The sequence below is a fragment of the Hermetia illucens genome, chromosome 6, assembly GCF_905115235.1.
Source record: "Hermetia illucens chromosome 6, iHerIll2.2.curated.20191125, whole genome shotgun sequence".
Classification (NCBI taxonomy): Eukaryota; Metazoa; Arthropoda; class Insecta; order Diptera; family Stratiomyidae; genus Hermetia; species Hermetia illucens.
In genome coordinates this window covers 27,098,865-27,122,024 of record NC_051854.1, presented here as the reverse complement: position 1 = coordinate 27,122,024, position 23,160 = coordinate 27,098,865, and the positions used below count along the sequence as shown (strand labels likewise).

The window sequence follows — 23,160 nt, the reverse complement described above, 5'->3', positions numbered from 1 at the left end:
TATGTTTGCTCGCTCACCGTGTTCTGTGTTAGTGTTCTTTCTGTATTGCTATATGGGAGTACCACACTTTTCATGTACCCGCTGTTACTCGAAAGCTCGAAGCCTTCGTCATCGTATCATCGGAGTGCGTTGGCCTGACGCCGACTCAAACGAAGAACTTGGTCGGCGTGCAGGCCTGGCAGTACGCACTGTGATCGGAATACGGAAGTTGCAGTGGATAGGTCGCACATTGAGTACGCTATGCAGTGGAATCAACTCTCCTAAGATGGCCGACAAGTGGGTCGCCCTAACAGCACAGAACAGAAGGAGGCGTCTCGGGAAATCGTTTGAGAGTTGACGCACATTTCAAAGAGCCGTGAACTATGACGCGTAGGTGTGGTTGACGCGCTATACCCCACAGATGGGTGATTGACAACCTTATTATTATTTCAACTTATGAAATTCAAACCATAACTTCTGTAATGCCATATGCAATTTAGTCGACGATCAGAAGACCATCCTGAGTAGCCGGAGACCACCCATAAGGGAGAGCTATCCCACAACCTAAAAGGTTGGCGAAATTGCCTGTGAAGGTCCATCCGCTAGTACTGAAGCCTCAACAAAATATTCCATCGACACACGGTTGGTTTTCACTAACCAACTACTAGCATTTCAGCGTTTCGCGTGTTTTTATCCGATACGTGGTTTCGTACACGAACCTGAAAAACCAAAACAAAAATCAAACGAGTTAAACTTATAGGTTAAAACCAAAAAATGATCACTACATCGTGCGCGTGGAAATCCTTCAACCACTAGCAGGTCCAAAACTAAATTGGCTTTCTTTGACTCAAGAACTACTACGGATTCTCGCGAAACATCCTTCCTCAAACGGATCTCGAGGTGCGCTCACAAGACAAAATATGTTCGAATAATTAATAATAATGTGGTCCTTTTAACGTTTAGAATACACTCGCAAATAAATTCACTGATTAATGTTTGTCTTAAGTTATGTAACGCACGGTCACTTTCCGCAATGACTATCAACCACTTTCCCTCAAGCAACAAATAGCACTGGTCAATTGATAACAATAAAGATAGGGGACAACAACTTTGAAATCGTTGAAAATTTCTCCTGTCTAGGGTCAAAAATAACAACCGGTAAGAGCGATGACGACGAAATGCCCTCGCAGCTGTTAAGACAATGGAATCTATTTCAGCTTATAAAAACTGTTGCGTTCGAAGTGTCTTACCATAGGATCAAAATTCTTATTGTACAAGAGAATGATCTTGCAAGTCCTTATATATTCTCGGGAGACTTGAGTTCTTAGCAAGACAAATTCGATTCCTTCGGCGCGTTTGAGAGGAGAATCCTCCGAAAAATGCTTGGTCCCCTGCAGGAGGATGGACGATTTCGTAGGCTATATATAAGCTATATTAATGAACGATGCCACAGCCATCTTGTCGTGAATGGAATCCGACTCAATAGGCTGTGGTTGATGGGCCACCTAATTCGTATATATGAGGATGATCCAGCCCCAGAGGGCAATATATATGGTAGAAAAAAGGGACATGACAGACCTTGGGATTCCTTACTAAGGCCGGCCTAGATCGGGCACTATTTGTTGTGCCTTTGATAATGTTGAAATATTCTATCGAAATTCATTTCATACATATTGGAAATGAGAACTGAAACGTTCAACTTCTTGACATTGCAATAAGCTGATATATCTGATAAGAAATGTTATTTAATACTATACTGAGTAACTAATTACATTATATTCAAATAAAAAGGCATTGCCCGTTTTCTTAGCGATAAGAGCAGAATTTAAACTCTTATCTCATTTTTCGTGATCGGAAAGGAAATAAATGAAAAACTCGTCGAGTTATTGGCAAATGGAGCGTAAAGAATCGACAATTGAGTCCACAATAATGCATGTAAACACAGAATCTCCAATGAATAATATGCACACCAGTATTTTTCCACCATTCTGGCTCTCGGTTCGATTGTTAACCAAATAAGTCAAAGGTCTTTCACCATGCATGGAAAACCCATGGAGCAACGACTTAAACTTCGCTAGCATTATTGGTAAAAGCAAGTAACAGTGCATTTACGAAAACCTAATAACCTTGACCATAAATTGAAAGTATGTTACCATTACCCAACACGTCATTATCTAAAAAGCCTCGCGACCAGTTGACCCGTAAACTGGAAGCAAGGCATTGCATGGAAGAACTGCATTCTTGTAATTCAATAGAGACAATTGAAGGCACTGACACAATGAGACCAATCTAGACACTTATCATCGCGATATTGAAGTATTCTTATGGTTCGTTTCATGCATATTCAGCTTTACTTATCAGTTACATAATGTACTATAATAGACGATCTCACGCTAGTTCGCCCAGTCGAACGGAAAATCTATGCGCGTCAATACCCACACACTTGTAAGTCCAGGAAATTATGATATGAGTTCGGACGTCACCTAAAATCTTAGTTGGTGAAAGCTCACATATTACAACATTCCCGAAAGTTACAATTTACATTCAAACTTGAAAGTCGGATCTTCCCAAAGGTCTATGGAATTCCATACGTGAAACACTTACTTTTCTTTGAACACGAGGGCTGCGCTGGATAAAAACTGGGCTATCAATGCACTCAATTGAATAACAGAGATTACACTATTGAAACGATTAAACCACTGGGACTAACAGACACGAACCAGGTTATTCCAAATTTTGACAAGGGAAGAATTTACAGAAACCGGCAGAATGGTTATAATATCGTTCGATATATCGCGTGTTATTCAAGCTAAGCTAGTCCGCTAGCTTGTGAGCCAAGTGCTCTGATCGTAGCTGTAGGCTGAGTGGCGTACAACCAAATCGAATCTTACAGCGTGACTAAGTTCAGAAAGTTCATAGTCTTCTTTGAAAAAATGAATGGACTCAAAACTGGGAAACTCACTTGGAGATTGGAAATTTATTATCAACATTGAAAGCTTTTCGACGTTATCAAGTGGTGTGTTGGGTGTATTGCCAGTGCTCTGGTGTTCCTCTAGAAGAATGAGTATTCAATCGGGAGGGAGTCCACGTTGAGAGAATATTTCAGACGAATCGGTGTTATGTAATCGAAGAGCATGGTCTTTGGATGGACAAGTTTTTGGAACTGGTGGTTGCAGGTTTTCAGTTGCAACTTCCAGTTAAACGACAGATGAGTACTATTGCAACTGGAAGCAGTTACATCGGCCTAAGTGCGGTCATTCTTACATCGCCAAATCGCTTCCATAAAACTTTCTCCCAGTGGAACTGATAATGACAAAAAAATGCAGAGGGTTTTTTTAATAATGAGGCTCTGTTATCATCAAATCAACTCATTCCATTGACCATGACATTGTGAATTACCATACGTTTTCGGTTGCGACTCCTACATAAAAAAATGTCTGGATCTATGCACATATGTATGTATGTCACGAGAGACAACGATATCAGCCAACTAGTTTATCGAAATTGATAAATGCGTATACAAATAATCAGTCGCTCACGTTCGTTTTTTATTTATATTGTATTCGTCATTCACCCAAACCTACTCAATTAAATATTTACCAAGCAGACGACTCCAAACGAGATAAATATTTGTTGTAAGAGCGCAGCACGTTTTAAATGCATGAAGATGGTTTTAGTTTTGACTCGAATGTACATTGAATTTACCTTCCAAATATTTACGAACTATATATAAAAGAACTGCTAAGTTTAGTTGCAAGTTTGCTTCGTTTGGCTCTCCTTAGCTTTTTGCAACATCTTAGGGGGTAACATCACTGTAGATATCTAAAATTAAACCATATATTTATGAGTCATATCTTGCCGTGAATAATATAAATTATCAAAAATATTTTAATCAAAAACCGGAAGCTGGATGGTTCAGGTATGAAAGATTCTAAAATTGTATTATGTTTCACTTAAATGTGGTACTGACAATCTATGTGTGATATAGTAAATTCACGTGAAAAGTAGAACTTTGATCTACTGCCATTTCGTCAACTACCAAATGTTTAAAAGTTGGGGAATGCTCTCAATGATCATCCGGGATGAGTAGAGTCAAACACCAAGACAGGACTATCTTAAACACAGGAAAATTCGAGAAAACTGACCGCGCAAGGTCGGCAACATCCTGATTTCAAAAAGATGGGTCGCTGGACACTTCAGCCCCCTTGTGCAATCTACAAAATTTCATGTGATTTAAAACCAGGCAATGCAATGCAGGCTTGACACTCAAACTTATCTCAAACGAAGAATTTGGTCGGAGTACAGGCCTGACACTCATACGCACTGTGGTTGGAAGGCGAAAGTGGCAGTGGCAGGGTCACATACTAAGGAGAGGGACAACTGCATTGTTGGCTACGTCCACGAATCCACTCTCCCAGGGTTGCCGACGAGTGGGTCGCCCAAGGGTACTTGGTGCAGAACAGTAGCGGAGTGTGGGCGTCTTAGGAAGTCGTGGAGGGTGCGGAAGGGCACTTCAGGTAACCGCGAACGACCCTCTCGACGATTACCTACCTTGTCGTAGTAAGGGAGCTCAGTAAGGAGGATCCTCCGGGAAACCAGCGATGACCCCTGAAGCTAAACGGTAATCAAAACCCCAAGCCAAGGTTTGACTACCGTACTGAGGGCTGAATGGTCATATGGGTTAAGATGTGGCCGTGAACGGTGAACTCTGGATACCAGGTGACCACCAGTTACAACTAGCCTTGTCTCGACAAAAAGGGTCTCTGCCGAGATCGACTTATTTTTCCCCGGTAAAACAAAGGTCATGGCAGCCAACTTTGGAAAAATTAAAAACTTAAAAAAAAAGAATTCAACAGCACTTCGATCATGACGATCCAACCCTGACGGGAAGGGTAACGCTGGGATCTTCGATGGAAAACATGTCTCTAGACTCAGATTCGCCACTTATTCAAGTGGGAACCAACCTCATTGGGACCCAGTCGTTAACGGACGAGTCGAAGCCGTCCCCTTCTGTCAGCATTCCTAACCCTGGACTCCAATCGGCACCACCTGTTGAGGCGAAAGTCATACCTATGACTAAGCATCTGTCGGGCAAAACATGACCCCCCAATTCTTCGGCTCGAATAGCTGCAAAGGAGACTCGGCCGGCAACGGCTAAGTCTTCGATTGCAGCCAAGGCTATCTTTCGGTCACGATAAAGAGTAGTGTGAGCAGCTTAGAGGAAACTCCTCCTAGCTGTAAGGAATGCATCCTTGCAATGGATTACGCTACGCTTTGAGTCGGTAAGTGTATACCGTAAAATGTTACGGATAAACTTTGCCGACGAAAGCACCAACGTGTGGCTTTAAGAGTACTGCTCCTCCATCAGTGATGTGTGAGTGAATGCGTGACTGACCCCGAAGAGGGTTTTCAATTCAGGGGCGTGGCTGCCTACTGGAGCAATGAGTAGTACGCCGACCGTGGCTCTCGAAGCTATTTTAAATTTACCCCCAAATCCATTTGGAAGTAAAACGAAAAGCAGCTAATGACGCATATAGGCTTTATACTATTGGAGTCACTCCAATGAGGAAGCTTACAGACTGGCTCGCCAAGGTTCTGAATCCACAATGGTAGGACATGAACCAACTTTTGGCATCCGGCATCTACTGTCAAGAGAAGAGAAATGGCAAGGATGCACGTAGCTAAATGGAGAAATTTGAACTGCATCCGGCAGGCGAACAACTTTGTGAAGGAAGTCGAGGCTATTAGAAGTGGGACATGAAAACCCTAGTGGAATTTTTAACGGGACACTGCTCTTTAAATTACCACATGGGAAAAATCGGAGTGGTGGTCTCGGTCATATGTAGCCAATACGAGGTGGAAGAAGAGACGGCCCTGAAGTTCGTATGTAGCTGCCCGGTCTCTCCAGACCTCAGATGAAAATACCATGGTAAGGTTTTCTTCAACGAAGAGTCTGCGAATTCTCTGTCTTTGGAGAATATTCGTAGATTCGCGAAAGCGTCAACGGGGGGTCGACAAATGGGCGATCTCCGGGGTTAGTACAATGGGTCTAGCAAACTCTAAGTGATTGGGACTTCCGCTTTTCCCACTAAACTAAACTAACCGCGAGCGATAGGGCGTAGGTGTGGTTGACGCACTTTACCTCACCAAGAGGTAAATTGCAACCACATATATAGCGCCTACAAATAAGTTCTGTCGGTTTTTTCTTTAAATTTGAAGCTTTATTGTGAAAAATTGGTTATACATTTATTGTTCAAAGTATTGCCCATCGCTAGCCACAACTTTCTTCCATCTTTCAGACAATTCATAGATACCATCGCGCCAAAAATTGGCCTGCTTGGCCGCTATCCACTCATCGAGCCATTTTTTGAGTTCGTTGTAATTGGAGAAGTGCTGGTCAGCCAAGCCATGCTGCATCGACCGGAACAAATGGTAATCAGAAGGAGCAATGTCTGGAGAGTACAGCGGGTGGGGTAGGATTTCCCATTTCAACGTTTCTAGATATGTTTTAACGGGCTGTGCAACATGTGGACGAGCATTGTCATGTTGCAAAATAACTTTATCATGCCTTTGCTGGTATTGCGGCCGTTTTTTCTTGAGTTCGCGACTCAAACGCATTATTTGACGTCGGTAGAGTTTGCCCGTGACCGTTTCGTTCGGTTTTAGCAGCTCATAGTCTACCACACCCAGCTGGTCCCACCATATACACGGCATGATCTTCTCACCATGAATATTCGCTTTGGCCGTCGATGATGAGGCATGGCCGGGGTATCCCCACGTTGCCCAACGCTTGGGATTATCGTAATGGATCCACTTTTCATTGCCAGTAACTATTCGATGCAGAAAACCCTTCCTTTCTTGTCGTTGGAGCAGATGTTCGCACGTGAAAAAACGGCGTTCGACGTCTCTTGGCTTCAGTTCACACGGAACCCAATTTCCGACCTTTCGGATCATTCCCGTTGCTTTTAAACGGTTGGAAATGGCTTGCTGAGTGACTCCAAGTGTTTTTCCAAGTTCTTCTTCCATTTGCGATGGATCTTGGTCGAGCAATGCCTCTAATTCTTCATCTTCAAAAATTGTTGGCCGTCCGGCGCGCTCTTCGTCTTCCAAGTCAAAATTGCCACTTTTAAACCGTCCAAACCACCTCTGACACGTTCGTTCAGATAGAGCATGGTCACCATAAACTTCCACCAAAATGCGATGACTTTCGGTTGCTTTTTTCTTCATACTGAAATAATGAAGTAGAACTCCCCGCAAAAACATTATTTGGTACAAAATTGGCCATTTTCGTTGATGAAAAAAGTATTGTTGTTTACACTTCAATTAAATAATTTATACTGACGTTTGTGCCTATTGACAGTAGCTTTCCGATGAATGTTTGGAAATGTGGATCAATGGAATAAAAAACAAGCTACGCCTTCTATTGTGAAAACCGACAGAACTTATTTGTAGGCCTAATATATAAACCTCTGGTATCTTTGTTTTCGCACCAGGATGGATCTGGTAATCCATGAGTATTGAGGAAGCAGTGAAAATTACGAAAATGAGTAGACAATAAAAATTGAACAAAAAATAAAGACTATATTGAAACCCAATCAACAGATATACCTACAAAAGATTGCATTCACATCCTACAAGAGCACTTTTAGCTTAATAGATTTGCTCCTCATTTCCATGTTCTGATATTACACCGCTGGTGGCTTTGGGTGTTAGAAATGGAAAGTGAAGACAAATGACTTCGTTACCTGTTTGATCATATCACGTGCCGATATATTCATAACTCTAGCTCAGAATCGTACCAATTAGCGTGATGATATTGAGTGAATTTCTCCTTTTCATTGAACTTCTGCCGGTTTAATGTGTCCCTAGACTAACAAATCATCTACGTATTTTCCATCTTAAAAACCCGTAAGTTCCGGATTCTCCCATAAATTCGGAAATTCTTAACACTATTTCGTTCTGGAGTTCCTCGCAAAATCTGGTTCCCCAAATTTCTAATTTGAAGAACAGATCGAGAGCTAGCCTGACGGTTTGAAAAGCCAACTATGGCGAACTGAAATTCCCAGTCGAAATTAGCTAAAACACTTCATGTGCACAGGAAATTGCTCGTCGATACAATTTTCCATTGGAGTCCACCTTTCATAGACAGCAACATATTTAACTAAGTTAATGGTCCCCAAACACGTTGCTTTACGCATACGAATTGGCATAAAATCTAGCCAGATTTACCACCAACGCTGATTCTGAAAAAAACTCGCCTTTATCCACAAAGCTATCATTTTGGCCAGCAGTAGTGTTTTTGCAAGGATTGTAGAAAAGCGAAATGCATTTACGCTCAAAGTTCCGGGCTTCTGTACTACCAGTTGACTAAACCGCAATCATTAACAAATGGCGCTTACTTTATAAGGGCCCTCCGACATTGGCCATCACGCGACAAATCGCAAGCATTCTAGCTGCCCTTGTCTGCAGTGTTGTGAAAAAGAAGAAGGTTCCCTTTGTCTCTACCATGATGCCAAAATATTAAACAGCTTAAAAGCTTCGATAAGACCATGATTTCACCAACTTTAATTAGGACGACTGTAAGGGTTAGGGTGTCTACTTCGTTTTTCTCCTTAGAAAGAGAGAATCCATGCTCAATCATCATCATTCCCAGTATGCACTGAGATTGTTCGATCGTGCGTGTGGCAATCAGTACCACAACATCATCCGCATACCCAAACAGATGGATTCATCAAGAATCTCGAGTCGTGCTGACTGCTGTATGGGAAGGTCCTGACCAAAGATAGACCCCTCAGCCGTCCCGATATGACTTTCATTCTGCGTTGTCCTTCCCGGATTTCGTAGAACAGGGCACAGTCCTTTAAATAATTCCTTAATATCCGCAAAAAATAGCCAGGGATATGGAAACAATTTTCCAGAACATTGAGCAAATTTGAACGCGCGACTCCTCGAGATGCCTGCGCTCCTCCTCTACTGTTCAGCGCCAAATTCTCTTGGAACCCACTTGTCGTCAATCTTGGAAGAGTGAGCTTCACTTCATGGCGTAGTCTGTAATGCAATTGTCGCCCCTCGTTAATGTGTGACAAGCCTGTGCGTCAACCAAGTTCTTCGTTTGAAATAGTCGCAGTCAGGTGTTGAAGAAGGCTTTGAGCTTTCGAGTGACAGTGCTACACAGTGCTATAGCAACACAAAAAGACATGAAGTCTTAATAACGAACCTGGTAATATTTATGAGCATTGCTGCTATGAAAGGGCCTTTATCTCTGGCGTGGATGAAGCTATCGGCCACGTCTCAAAAGGACTTTACAAAATATAGCTGATTGCGGAAACGTGAAGGTAGATCGATGAACGTACGATCTGAGCTATGTTGAACGCTGCGAACAGAGAGTGGCCTTGGAGCTCCAACGTTGCGAAAAAGTATAAGAAGTTCAGCGTAGGATATACCGTAACGAAAAGAATTCCAGCATAAGTTACCCCAAATAGCAACAATTTACCTACTACGTCACGAAAATGCTTGCAGACTGTCATAAGCCTGATCCTGCGAGGGACTTTAATGATAAGTTTCTTCATAATGATAATATGTAAATACGGACTGCTTTTCCAAATGCGCCCAAGCAGAGCAAAGCCATCGACCTTGATTGTTTTTGCAGGGTTGCTACTTTCACTGATTGCTCCGTGCTGTCGCAAATATACCAGATAAAACCACCCTTGTATGGATGTTCGTTAAGATTCCGAAGAAGGGCACACGTTTTGAGCGCGACAACTATAGGGGTAAATGCGGCACTTCCTTTGCGATTGCCCACCTCTAGCTAGAATCAGGCTACGGACGCTGAGTAAACCATTCTTTGGGTACCTCAGAGGAATTTCTAACTGCAGGGTGGGGGAGCTGCTTTCCTTCGTGCATGTTATGGGGTGGTTCTGAAGATCTGTCCCGGCTGGATTATGCCTCCTTGCTCTCATAACAACAGTCACGGTCTTAGGAGTTTGAGGTATCAAAATGGCACACCACAGCACTAATTGGGCTCCTCAGAGTGGCCACTGGTGTGTTTTAATAGAAACATTTCCATTCAAACCCCTTGCCAGTGTCAATTTATGGGGGTAGCTACAATAGATTTTACGCTCTTGGTGTGGTAATTTATTGCACCATGACGTCAAATGATGATATCGGATGCACGCAGTGTAATGAACAGGATTTGCCGCACTCAAAAGTGTAGGTTTGCGCTGGTAACTGCGGGAGTTCATTCTACGTAATGTATTTGAGTATTCCTGCAGCAGCAGGCGGCCTTGACTGTCTTTCAGCGATCCTTTTGATGATAGATGTTGGTAGGAAACAGCCTACCTGCTGTTTCTTCTGTTCCTGTCACCCTTGATCCATCAATGCAAGCAGTTCAGGTTATTTGCAAGAGGACTCCGATTTCGCTTATCTTAGATAACGTTCTTCCTTAGTCTATTCATCCCCCATAAATACATTACTTTCTCATATTTTCTGAATTACTGCTCTGCCTGTGGCACATCCACATTTTGACCTTGGGTCTTACCAATATTTCTTACGCTTCCTATTAACTTTTAGTGAATTAGCTTACCTAAAAATGGATGCCTACCAACTGCCTCCCTGTATAGCCTTCTTCCTTGCTTGTCCTATTTTGCCCACCCTATTTGGTTTATTGGAGAAATCCGTGGTACCCTATCGTCGGCCGAACCAAAGATTGAGCTTTTTAGTGTTACCTTCTTTAATATTTTCTTTTCTCTTTTTTTTTTAATCAGCGGTGTTTTTTCACTAAAGCCGCGCCAATTGAAATTTGTTTGGTTCCACATTCGTTCCTCCGTTCCTGAAGCAAGAAAACCATTCGATGGGGTTGGTATTCCCTCTTCGATTGCGACATACAGTACTCAAGTTTCCCCTGCCCGCCTCGCCGTTGAGCCATTATTCCATTTATTTCCAATTCAACTTTCCGCTTAATTTCAATTATTTTTGATAACAAACCCTGATGCAACCCCAACGCACCATGCATAAAAGCCATACACGTTCCGGCAGGTCTGTCAGTTACGCCTGAACACCCTACAGGTAACCGGCGGTTGGAACGTTTATGGGGTCCGTTGGCCTGTCAGTTCCAAATATACGGATGGTGATCGATTCTGCTAGTTAGCTGGTCTAGGCAAGCCGTTACGTAGTGAAAGTGAGGCGCCACGCCGACGGTTGCCGGCCAGGCCGTTCTGTTTTTTTCTTGGTTTTGGCTTTAAACGGCTTTCGGTGGAAAAATTGTTCATAAATACCTATGCACAGAAATACATGAATTTTACGTCCAATTCTTTCCACAGCCAGGGTTCAATTGATAGTGCCGTCCGGCTTGTCAGTACGTATATGAAGTTTTCGGGCGGATAAACTATTGACTGTTCAGCCGTAACTGAGAGGCCTGCTGGGATGTGCATGGCGTAAGACACGTGAAGTTTTGTACATGACTTGAGGGGATTGATGTGTTTCTAAAGAACCTTGGTTAGCATACAGGTATGCGCATGACATGGGACACTTCAGCGGGGATGCACTTAGGTGTTTTCGTGACTGATCATATTCAATCGAGATGGTCATACTGTTCACCGTACCAACGATGCTCATTTCTTCTGGTGGATACAAAACCTATCAGTCTGCACAATTTTACTTGAATTATATCATTTTAGATTTTGGAAACGCAAAGCGAGAATTATTTCTGTAAACTATTATACATTCACGATAAAATCCAAGGACGAGTGCTTCCTTTTTATGTATTATACGCTGCTGAGAGGATTATAAAAGCGAAAACTAAAGAACTGTGCACGACATATGGATAACACTTATCAAATCTCCACAATTGATCCTTTCGTACCAGTCTACTCTATTCTACGCTCTAATCACATCACATTTGAAAGAATAGTGGCTGAATTGAATGCTCGTTTTTGAAAAATGTAATTGCATTGCGTACCATTTAGACAAAGGTTTAATATTTCAAAGGACAACTATATCAAAAAGCGCTTTCATTTCCAAATTTACTTTGCCAGTAACTAAGGGGGTGGTTGAATTATAGTAGTTTGTTATTCGCAAAGAAAAATTTACATTCACAGAGGCATCAAAAGATTTCTATGTATAACACAAACTGCATTTACTTAACTCTTTAGTAATGATAATAGCAGTAAAAATGAACAAAGGACAACCGCCTCTGAAAGGAAGCACTTCAACCACTTTGCATTTGCTAGTACTCACCAAATCAGTAAAGCATCACACAATTAGGGCAATATACATATATACGAGTACTATGCGCTTTCAGAACACGTCAAGCAGGGAAACTGAATGAATTTCCATATCCTGGCGAGACAAGAGTTACGGAAGTGGCTGAGTATTGATTTGAAAATGTCATAACTAGAAGGAAGCAATTGAGCATGGCATGAATAAAGATGAGTACATTCAAAGAGTACCATTGGACTTGTAAGGATGCTTGAAGAAGTGTAATCGATATCCGTAGACCTTGGATTGTGGTTTTTTGGATGCAGTTTAAGTAAAGGCAATCCTACAAGTGCAGACACTTTGGCTAGTAGATTCGTAAAAGTCAAGATTGAAATGATTCCGTATATAAACATATGTTTGAGATACAAAACAAAATCGATGAAGTGTTCAATCATAGTAATGATTGGTCAGGAGCTCCAAAGGACCAGACGCTTGGTATTCTTTATACTTCATGAACTCAGGTGTGCTTAAGTTATTTACTTCATTTCAATCATTTTGGAAACTATATGTGATGTCAAATAAAATTCATAGTAATGACAATCAGAAAGCACACAAATTGGAAAATTAGAAAGGAAATGAATGTCCTGGGGGTTTAACGGCAGATAATCATAATCCCACAGTCCTCTTCGGACGCAGATTGATTTGGAGACCACATCCAGAGCCTCGTCTGATCGGCCCAATGGTTCTGGTTTATACTGAATGCAGGCTCAGCAGTGGACCCTGTCGCAACTAAGGAATACGGCGCCCGAGTTTTACAGCGCAATTTCATGTTTGAGCCCACGAGGAGTTCTGCCCGCAATATGAGAGCAACCAGAACCATGAAACTCCCACAAGGGGGCTAATCGAAAATAACCGGGCTGAGAGCACATCCCTCAGGAATTCTTCCGGAGCATATGCTCTCCGATGGCCATCACGGTTCCCATGGCCCCAGATAATTCCTAGTGAGACTTGTGGTCTGATTGCCTTCGTCAACAGCACTCGCCAGCGGTTTGACTGGAAATTAGAAAGGACACAAAAATGCGCATCATCATCATCAACGGCGCAACAACCGATATCCGGTCTAGGCCTGCCTTAATAAGGAACTCCAGACATCCCGGTTTTGCGCCGAGGTCCACCAATTCGATATCCCTAAAAGCTGTCTGGCGTCCTGACCCTTCGCCATCGCTCCATCTAGGCAGGGTCTGCCTCGTCTTCTTTTTCTACCATAGATATTGCCCTTATAGACTTTCCGGGCTGGATCATCCTCATCCATATGGATTATTTGACCCGCCCACCGTAACCTATTGAGCCAGATTTTATCCACAACCGGGCGGTCATGGTATCGCTCATAGATTTCGTCATTGTGTAGGTTACGGAATCGTCCATCCTCATGTAGGGGGCCAAAAATTCTTCGGAGGATTCTTTTCTCGAACGCGGCCAAGAGTTCGCAATTTTTCTTGCTAAGAACCCAAGTTTCCGAGGAATACATGAGGACTGGCAAGATCATTGTCTTGTACAGTAAGAGCTTTGACCCTATGGTGAGACGTTTCCAGCGGAATAGCTTTTGTGAGCTGAAATAGGCTCTATTTGCCCACAACAATCGTGCGCGGATTTCATCATCGTAGCTAGTATCGTTTGTGATTTTGGACCCTAGAAAGGAGAAATTATCAACGGTCTCAAAGTTGTATTCTCCTATTGTATTGTATTGGCCAGTGCGGATTGTTTTCGGTGCTGACGTTGCCACCATATATTTTGCCTTACCTTCATTGATGTGTAGCCCAAGAAGGCAGTTTGTACGTCTCGGGTCGTTCTTCCCATGATGTCGATATCGTCAGCATAGGTCAGTAGTTGGGCGGACTTAAAGAAGATTGTATTTCTTGCATTTACCTCAGCATCACGGATCACTTCCTCGAGGGCCAGGTTAAAGAGGACGCATGATAGGGCATCCCCTTGCCATAGACCGTTGTTGATGGAGTGATCCTGCTAATTTTATCTGACCTCGCACATTAGTCAGGGTCAGCCTAGTCAGTCTTATCAGTTTCGTAGGGATATTGAATTCACTCATGGCCGTGTACTGTTTTACCCTGGCTATGCTATCATAAGCGGCTTTAAAGTCGATGAATAGATGATGCAACTGGTGCCCATATTCCAACAGTTTTTCCATCGCTTGCCGCAGAGAGAAAATCTGATCTGTTGCTGATTTGCCTGGAGTGAAGTCTCTTTGGTATGGGCCAATGATGTTCTGGACGTATGGGTCTATCCGGTCTAACAAGATGGCCGAGAATATCTTATAGATAGTACCCAGCAATGTGATACCTCTATAATTGCTGCACTGTGTGATGTCTCCTCTTTTATGTATAAGAAAGATAAAGGATTGTATACAATTATGAAGCCCGGGAAAACCGTTGCATATTACATTATCTCAAGAATATTCTCACCTAATTTCATAAAAATCGGAGAATTAGGTCGGAAGTACAGCTACTTATAACGCACTACCGCGTTGCTCGTAGCGTGCCTAGACTTTCGAACCTTCATCGCTAAATATACAGCTTATAGTTGGAGCCGCAAGAGGAGCTATAATCGGTTATGGCCAGTACTCGATGTATATAAATAAGTTAATTTTTATAAACACACAACAACACAAACTTGAATCTTTAAACGCGATTATCTCAGAATCGGTGGACATGACTAAATTTTTGCGGGATTCAATTCGACTGGGACGAGTCCCGCTTTTCAACCAGCCTCGTGGCCGCCTTTGTTCTTTCCGGCTTAGTTGCTATCGCGTCCGGCGTACACCACATTGCTCGTCTCAGACAGGGCTGTGACGTAGGTGCTTGGTATTATTCCGCTCCCATCTGAAACCGAGTTGTTTTAGCAAAAGAACTCGAGGCGAGGTCGCGGTCGACTTCGAGTGCTGCCTGCTTCCTAGAAGAAAAGTTTGAGCCTATCCAAAGAGATTGTCTTCGGCTTGCCACTGAAGTCCAGACTAAACGCATGCTTCTCACACTCGATGACCTTATAAGGGCGCTCGTATGGTTGCTGCACCTGCTTTCAGGTGGCATCATTCTTCGCCAGAACGTTGGTGCCGACCTCAAGCTCTCCAGGGGTATGGACCGCTGCGCGTGACGAGAGGCGGCTTTAATTTGGGGACGTTCCCCGTAGCAGGCGCAGTTGCCCAAGTCCGTCTCTTTTGTCGAGGACCGCCATATGTTCTCCACGTATACCAGCACCTAGCAGAGTCAACAGCAAACTCCTCGCGGACGGCTGTATGGAGGCCAAGCAGAACGAAAGACAAGAGTTGTCACCATAACGATTCTTCTCAGCTTTCCGAATGAATACAATTGGATCATCAAAGACACACAGAGACAGAGGACCTCAACACATGACTATGCTATAATGCCCTTGAAGACGGTTAGAGGTGCATCCCGTTGAGGGAATGCCAAAACTGAAGCATCTACCAGCTGTTGTTTGGTGGTTTCAAATGCCTGGACGGCTTCTGGTGGTGAGCAATTTTCGACAGGAAATGATGGTAGAAGTTTACCATGCCCAACAACCTTCTAAGTTCTTTGACCGTCTTTGGCAGCGGAAAGCTTGCTATCGCTTGGATCTTATCTGGGTCCTGGGTCGGGTTATGAGCCGTCAGAGGTGTTGGAATAGCCTCGAAATTTGATCTGTTGCCGGAGAAATCTGCGAGATGTGCCAAATGATTGGAATCTGTAGAAGAAGTGATCAAAATGTGGTGTTAGGGATTAGGACCGGTGTGGCGAAAGGTGATCAAATCAACGAGAGAGATCTCAATGAAGCTGGTCCCTTCCATAGGAATACGGACACGAAGGCGGGAAATAAGAGGACGTAAGCTGAAGCTGCTGCCGTGAGTTTCCTCCAAGGATGGCAAAATGTCGGAGGGACAATTGGAAAAAAACGCTGGAGCCTGGAACGAAGCCAAGATTTAACAATCAAATTTTTTCGCGTTGGGCTTCTCCTTTTGCAGTGCACTGATGAGGCTTCTTCAACTTGGCATTCGAACTAGACCGGAAGAGTCTGAATGTTTTCAGGGAAAGTCACAATATGGTGCCCCAATTTTTCCTAGATAAATTGAAATTCAACCATATCAAGAAACTGTAAAGCATTATCTCCATTTTGAGAGCGAAGAACAATCATGGTCTTCCACTCATATAAGATAGAGCAAATTGCAGCATCTTCGGTACGCTTTACCACAATGAAGCTACGCGGAGATGGTAGTGCATACAGTGGTGGAACCCCGCATGGAGGTTCGCACTGGCGGAGGGACAACCGAGTGAATCTTACCTGCTAGTAACTTCTCCTACACCATTTACGGAACACGCGGAAAAAGGGAAGCCAGAGAGGTTAGAGGCAACCATGCTGAGACAGCTCTGCTCCCAGGACCTAGTTATGGTCATCGTACGATATCAGATTAATGGCGAGAGGAAAAACATCATAGTTTGCTCTGCTTACTTACCCTATGATTCTTTGTGTCCTTCGTCGACGGAAGTGATCTGGTAGCGTGTGCAGAATCAAGTGGCCTTGAACTTTTAATAGGTTGTGATGCGAATGGTCAACATATTTATTGGGGCATTAGCAAATGCAATCCAAGAGGAGAAAGGCTATTTGATTTCGTGATTTCAGCTGATCTCATGCCTGCAAACGTTAGGTGCGCCCCTACATTCGTGGGACCGAAAAGAAATGAAATAATTTACCCAACAATCTGAACTTCAACAGTTTTAAAAGTTAATTACAAACTGGTGGGTGCTAGACGAAGTCTCACTGCCAGATCATCGATACCTAGAATTCAATCTGACATGGCTGTGCTTTCTGTTGATCGGGATCTTGAAAATGTCTGTATAAAAATACAACCTGCCGTTGATTTGATTGACAGTTGGTGCCTCAGGCATGGACTTTCAGTCAATCTAAATAAAAGCACAATGGTATTACTTACAAAAAGGAGAAAACTGGATGGACTTTGCCTTCCAAAGATGAGGGGTACCACCCTTCAACTCTCCGGAGAAGTAAAATACCTGGGAGACACTCTAGATAAAAAGCTTCTTTGGAACAAACATGTAGAGGTAAAGTTGAAACGAGCTCTCACAGTTTATGGGCTGTGCAGATGGACCTTTGCCTCGCCAGGAGGACTCAGGCTTCATGTGGTAATGTGGATATACGTTGCTATCATTAGACTGATGTTCGCTTATGCATCCGTAGTGTGGTGGGTTAAGGTGAGATAAAAAATTTTCACCATAAACTAGCCGCACTGCACTGTTTAGGTATTGCCGGTGCCATGAGCACATCTGGCGCAGCCCTTGAAACATTACTCAATTTGCAGCTCTTGGATATGTCATATTTATTCAAAGCACTGCAATAAGCGCAGCTCATAGACTAATTCGATTAGATCTATGGGGAAACAACAGACGTGTGAGGCGCACAGAGCATTGGAAGAGTTACTGGGAGCACTGAATCCAGTTCTTACAATGCCTTCCGATTCTCGTGTCCCCATACATCTGTTTTGTAGAAGATATGAAGTTACGCTAAAGCATAGAGAGAACTGGGAAGTCCCAGAAGAATGCGTGGCGGCATATACGGAAGTCTTCTACACCGACGGCTCAAAAACAGAACAGGGATCTGAACCCGGCGTCTACCTCTCGAATAAAAACGAGAAGTGGGCTTTTCCTTTGGGACAATATGCAACGGCTGTTCAGGTCAAGTCAAGTTTATCTAGTCTAAAATTAGGAGGACTTGGAGCATTGTAGGCATACTGACAGGCCACAATTCACTAGCTGGACATATGTTCAGAATAGCAATTATTCAAGATGATACGTGTCCCTCCTGTAATGAGGAAGCGAAATCCACGGAGCATTTTCTATGTGAATGCCCCGTCTGTGTTCTCTAGTTACAACGGGGAGCATCACATCCACGAACGGAAAACCTGCGATACATTAACGAATTCGGGATATTCCACTAGACAGGGTAGTCGAGTGCAATGGGTCACCACGGCCTGAGTGCTCAGAGGTTATTTCTCTTCCCCTACACAAACATACACACACACACAAATTTGTACAGAGTGCCAACCCTCTTACCTCGCTGAAACCAAAAATTATTCAGCTCGCATCGGACTAGAGAAAAGGTACATTTCAGAAATTCTTAATATTCTTTTAACGGAGCATTCGTACTCCAAAAACTCAAAGGCTTGAAGAAAAACTCACCACCTTTTGTAGTATGATTAGGTTGTGGCGCGGCAGGATTCGCAGCATTCGAAATTTATTTCGAATGCGAACGAATAGATGGCGCGGATCTATCCACTTTGCGGAGCTCGCCACGGGAGTGGAGGACCGGCGAGAAAAGTGTGCCATGAGTTAGGGGCAGAAAAGAAACACATGAAGCGAGACTCTCTTCTGCCTCTAACGAGCATACAGTCACACAAATTATTTAATAGAGTCACACAAATTATTTAATAAAGTCTAATGGTTAAATATATCGAGTATTGATTGTAAAAACCCAGCCTATGTTCCGGTGTACCTAAAAGTGTGGTTTACAAAGAAATTAATATTAAAGTTAAAAGGTAAAGAAACTAGGTTTCCTATTTTCATTAAAAATAGTGCCTCACTTATAATCACTTTCCTTTGAAGTGTACATAATTCGATATTCAATGATGCACTCGCTCATTCAACATATCTGTTAGCTACCCGCAAACTTGTTCCGGTCAACTGCCCCACAAAACATAACTAATTGTTCGATATGGAACTTAAGACTATAAAGTGAAATGCTGTAAAATTGCCTCCTGGGCAAACCGAATGTGAAAATTCGAAATGCGCCCCTAGCATTGCTCCCGTTATGTCCTCCATCATCAACCACTACCTTATTTTTTTGAGAATTGTGGGGTCCTAAATCCGCATCAACCACTGCCTTATCAACGCCCACTTCCCAACAGATTGCAAGAGTGCTCGAATTGTTCCTATCCCAAAAAAAGAACCAAAATCCTCTAAATCCCGATAGCTACATGCCTATCTCAATCCTCTCATCCTCCGCCAAGATATTCGAGCCGATCATCAAAGTCATTATCGACGAGCACTGTGACTTCAACCAATCACTCCCGCAATTCCAATTCGCCAACCGATCCGAACACTCGGTTGAGCATGCACTCCTCGTGCTCAATTCGGACGTCCTCCTCGACCTCAACGAGAACGCACCGACCATAGCCTGCCTCCTCAACATAAAGAAAGCTTTCAACTCCGTATGGCAATTTGGACTCGCATAACTTTCAAGTCCTCCAGTTCCATCCGCACCCCTGCAAGGTAATTCTTAGCTTTCTTGATGGGCGGAAATACCAAGTCCACCTCCGTGAACACCTCTCTTCCCCATATTCTAGTCCGGGTGGGATCCCTCAGTGATCAGTCCTCTCCGTTACCCTCTTCTCCCTGTTCACCGCAGACCTACCCAAACCAATTCCACACCAAAATCCAATCCGAATCCTCCAATACGCGGATGACCTCATCCTCTACACCTGCACCAGAAATATCCCAGCCCGCCTGAATTCCTATTTGGACGAGCTATACCGATATTTCACCCGCTGGAAACTATCCCTAAACCCGAAAAAGTGCGAGAGTATTCTGCGATAACGCTAAGATGACACCGAAAATGAGGAGCGAAGATCCATAGTGACACAATCCCAACAGTAAAGGAAGTCACCTACCTTGAGGTGACAATGAATTCCCGTCTATCCCACCTCCCACATATCACGAAGGCACTAAGCCGTGCAACTGGTGCCTTCAAATCCCTCTACCCAATCCTAAAGTAGAGCAGGTCAACACCTCAGAAAGTCAAGCTGTTTTGCTACAAGCAGCTTATCCGCTCCTCCTCATTTTCGGCTTCATCTTCTGGTCCGACACCTCCCCTCATCAAATCGAACGACTCCATCTCAAAGAGCACAGAATCCTACGCCACTGTTCCAACATCTACAAGAACGAAGACCGCTCCAAATACATTTCTAACCAAATCCTCTACGACTCCTGTCAAACGCCCCGCATCGACGCCGTCCTAGCCCGTCATGCCCTCAAATTCCTCGACAAATGCCTATCCCATCCAAACCCACTTATCTCTCAGGCCAGGCAGATCGAGATCGTCGAAGAGAATCTTCTGCGAACTCATCTGTTTCCTCAAATCTTCCTATCTCTCCAGTCCCGTAACCTTCTTTTCAACCCCGACGGTAGAGTAATCTTCTACAACGGCATCTACTCCTCATCCCAGTTTTCAAAACCCACCCATTCTCAGCGGCACTTCTAGCTTCCTTTTCTTTCGCCCTCCCGAATGCTCCCCATCATAGCTCCTTCCCCCGCTCGCCCGTTTTTATATAAAAATCAGCGAGTGAAGGTTTTTTTCGACTTTTCCTCCAGAACAGTTTCTCAATTTCTTTAATTCTTCTTTAGTGATAAGAGCCATAGTATTTACCTTAGATTAAGCTATGCTGTTAAGGTAGTGCATAAGTTGGGTTAATTCTGCTTTGTAGTTATATAGGGTTAATAAAAAAATGTTATTTTCGCACCGAATGTGAAAATTGGTAACTGCACACCATGGGAACAGCAAAGTAAGCAAAGGTGTGGGTGGAATTCCAATTTCAAGGATTCTATTATTCTGTTACTAGTGTAGGAAGCTGAATGGATTTCTGGCTTATCTTTTCTAGGCTTTAGTGGAAAAATTTGCTCATAGGCGTTCTGTTACGCAATATCTATTCCTTTTTGAAGGATACCCTCTTGGTTAACACACCAGAATTCTGTGGTTGGACAGAATTTGTGAACTGTCGCATTCAACTCAATAATTTTGCAACTTTCACCATATCACAAGGAATCCAGTCACAACCTTCGCAGACTGAGTTCATTGAACGTCCGGCAACCACTTGCTATTCCGACGCCAACATGAATAAAAATCGATTAGTTGTACAACTCCTCGTAGCGGTTCCCGAAGTCTACTATTCCCTGTCCCTGTCACTGTCTACAAAAGTCTCCTTATGTTACCGTTTCAATCCAAAAAATGATCAACCATAAAACGAAGTGGTAACAGCTTTTCTTAAGCAGAACAGAAGGACATGTGCACGTACCTTTATGCTAATTGGAATTCAGCGGTAACACATGCTCTAGTGTCGAGCGATGGAATGTTCCTAGATGGAGGAAGTCATGTCACGCTCAACGTGGACACCCAGTTAAAATTTACACTTATTAAAATTAGAACAACAATAAACGCCACCAATCATCCAAACAAACCCAACTACAAAATACAAAGACCGGGCGGAACTGGCGCACGTTGACAGTTCATTCCTATTGGTAAACGAAAATCGAATGATAATATTCTGTACTACAGTATAACAGTTGCCTAGTGTCTACCAGTGACATCTACTCGCCAGAATTATTAGATGAGTTTCTGTTCAGTAGATCATTTGCCGCCAACAGCAACGTCATTGTGGACAGTTCGGCGTTTCCTTTTCCGTGGTAGGACGCGTCGGGGTATCGGCCGGGTTTGCTGATTCAGTGGTGAAACTTTTGCAGTTTGTAAATTGTAATTTTGTGCGTGGGAAACAAACCAATTTGAAAAATGCAAGTGAAATATATTCGTGGTCGCCATCGTGCTTGTTTTCCATTTGTCAAAGTGTCTTCAAATCTATGGTTTTGCATCTTTTCATCAACATCGCTCAAGGTAAGCACTTCAATTTTCCATTATGCACTTCCAAATCCTCTTTTCGTTTTGCATTTCACTCTGTTGGATTTTCGATGTTACTATTCACTGCAGCCATGCCAATCGCTATTGGGTTTTTATATTTTCGTGCGTTCTCCACAAAATAGAAGGAATACGGTCATAGGAAGCAAAATTTACATCAAGCAATACATATATTAATGGTTTACGCTCTACGCGATTAGCAAAAAAAATGCTGACTGATCAAAATGAATCTGTACATTGAGGTGGGCTAGAATGCATGGTGAGGTGGATGAGGTTTAGATATATACAGGTCGGATTGCTCTAGATATATACAAATAAGATAGATTTACCTCTTTCCTATACGGCTGAGCATACTATTGAGAGGTCAGCATCCCTCTGACTGGCTTCTTGTCTCCAACTCCCCGAGCATTTGTCTTCGGATGAGAAGTGGCTTATAAAGTTGGTTAGATCTTTTTGTCCTGGCATAAACGCTTTGAATCAGTCCAACCTTATTGTCCCGGAGGTAAGTAGGCCAGCAGAATTGGAGTTGTGGTGACCCGTTTTGATGCCACAAACTCCTAAGATCGTGACTGCTGTTATGCGAGCAGGGAGGCAGAGTCTAGCCGGCTGGGGTCTTCACAGCCAGCCTGTAACATTTACGAAAGAAAGCAGCTCTCCCACCCTGCAGCTAGAAATCTGTCTGAGGTCCCCAACGAATGGTTTATCCAGTGTCCGTACCCTGAGCTGGGCAATCGCAGAGAAAGTGCATGACGGTTTCCCTTCCGTCTCCGCAGCTTCGGCAGTGTGAATTGTATTGTATGCCGAGCCCGGCGGCATTCCCTATGTGCCAGGGCCCCGTGCAGACCGCCGTAATCTTGAATGCATTTGCAGGTGTCTGGCTCTCGTAATCGGGCTATGTTATAAGCGGGCCAAATTCTCCTTGACTTGGCACAGCTCGTAAGCCTTCGCTATTTTAGGCCCGCGGTGGCTAGGTAGTGCAAGTAGACTCGGCCGCCGACAGCCGCTAGCGGAACACCGACTGTATTTACCGAAGGGTTCTCAAGAACAGAGCCTCGCCTGGTCAATCCGTCAGCCCGCTCATTCCTCTCTATGTTCATATGCCCGGGAACCCAGAGGAGGGTGACCTTGATCGTGCCGCCCAGACGGTTCAGCGCGTCTCCGCACTGCCCCACCTGCCTGGAAGATGTTGTCGCTGAGTACAAGGCCTTGATGGCCGCTTAGCTGTCG

At 43.6% G+C, this 23,160-nt stretch overlaps 1 protein-coding gene across 3 annotated transcripts in view; it reads right to left on the bottom strand.

Annotated features, from left to right (window-relative positions):
• Positions 1 to 21,512, bottom strand: part of LOC119659274 (putative tricarboxylate transport protein, mitochondrial) — a 44,402-nt gene extending 22,890 nt beyond the window's left edge. The window contains exon 1 of one of the 3 annotated variants that reach the window (XM_038067281.1): positions 21,320 to 21,512. The gene's annotated coding sequence lies outside the window, so the exon portion shown is untranslated. Of the gene's footprint in view, positions 1 to 2,579; positions 2,894 to 21,319 lie in introns of those variants that run through there. The other 2 variants (XM_038067282.1, XM_038067279.1) reach the window with 2 other exon arrangements.
• Positions 21,513 to 23,160: the final 1,648 nt, after the last annotated feature.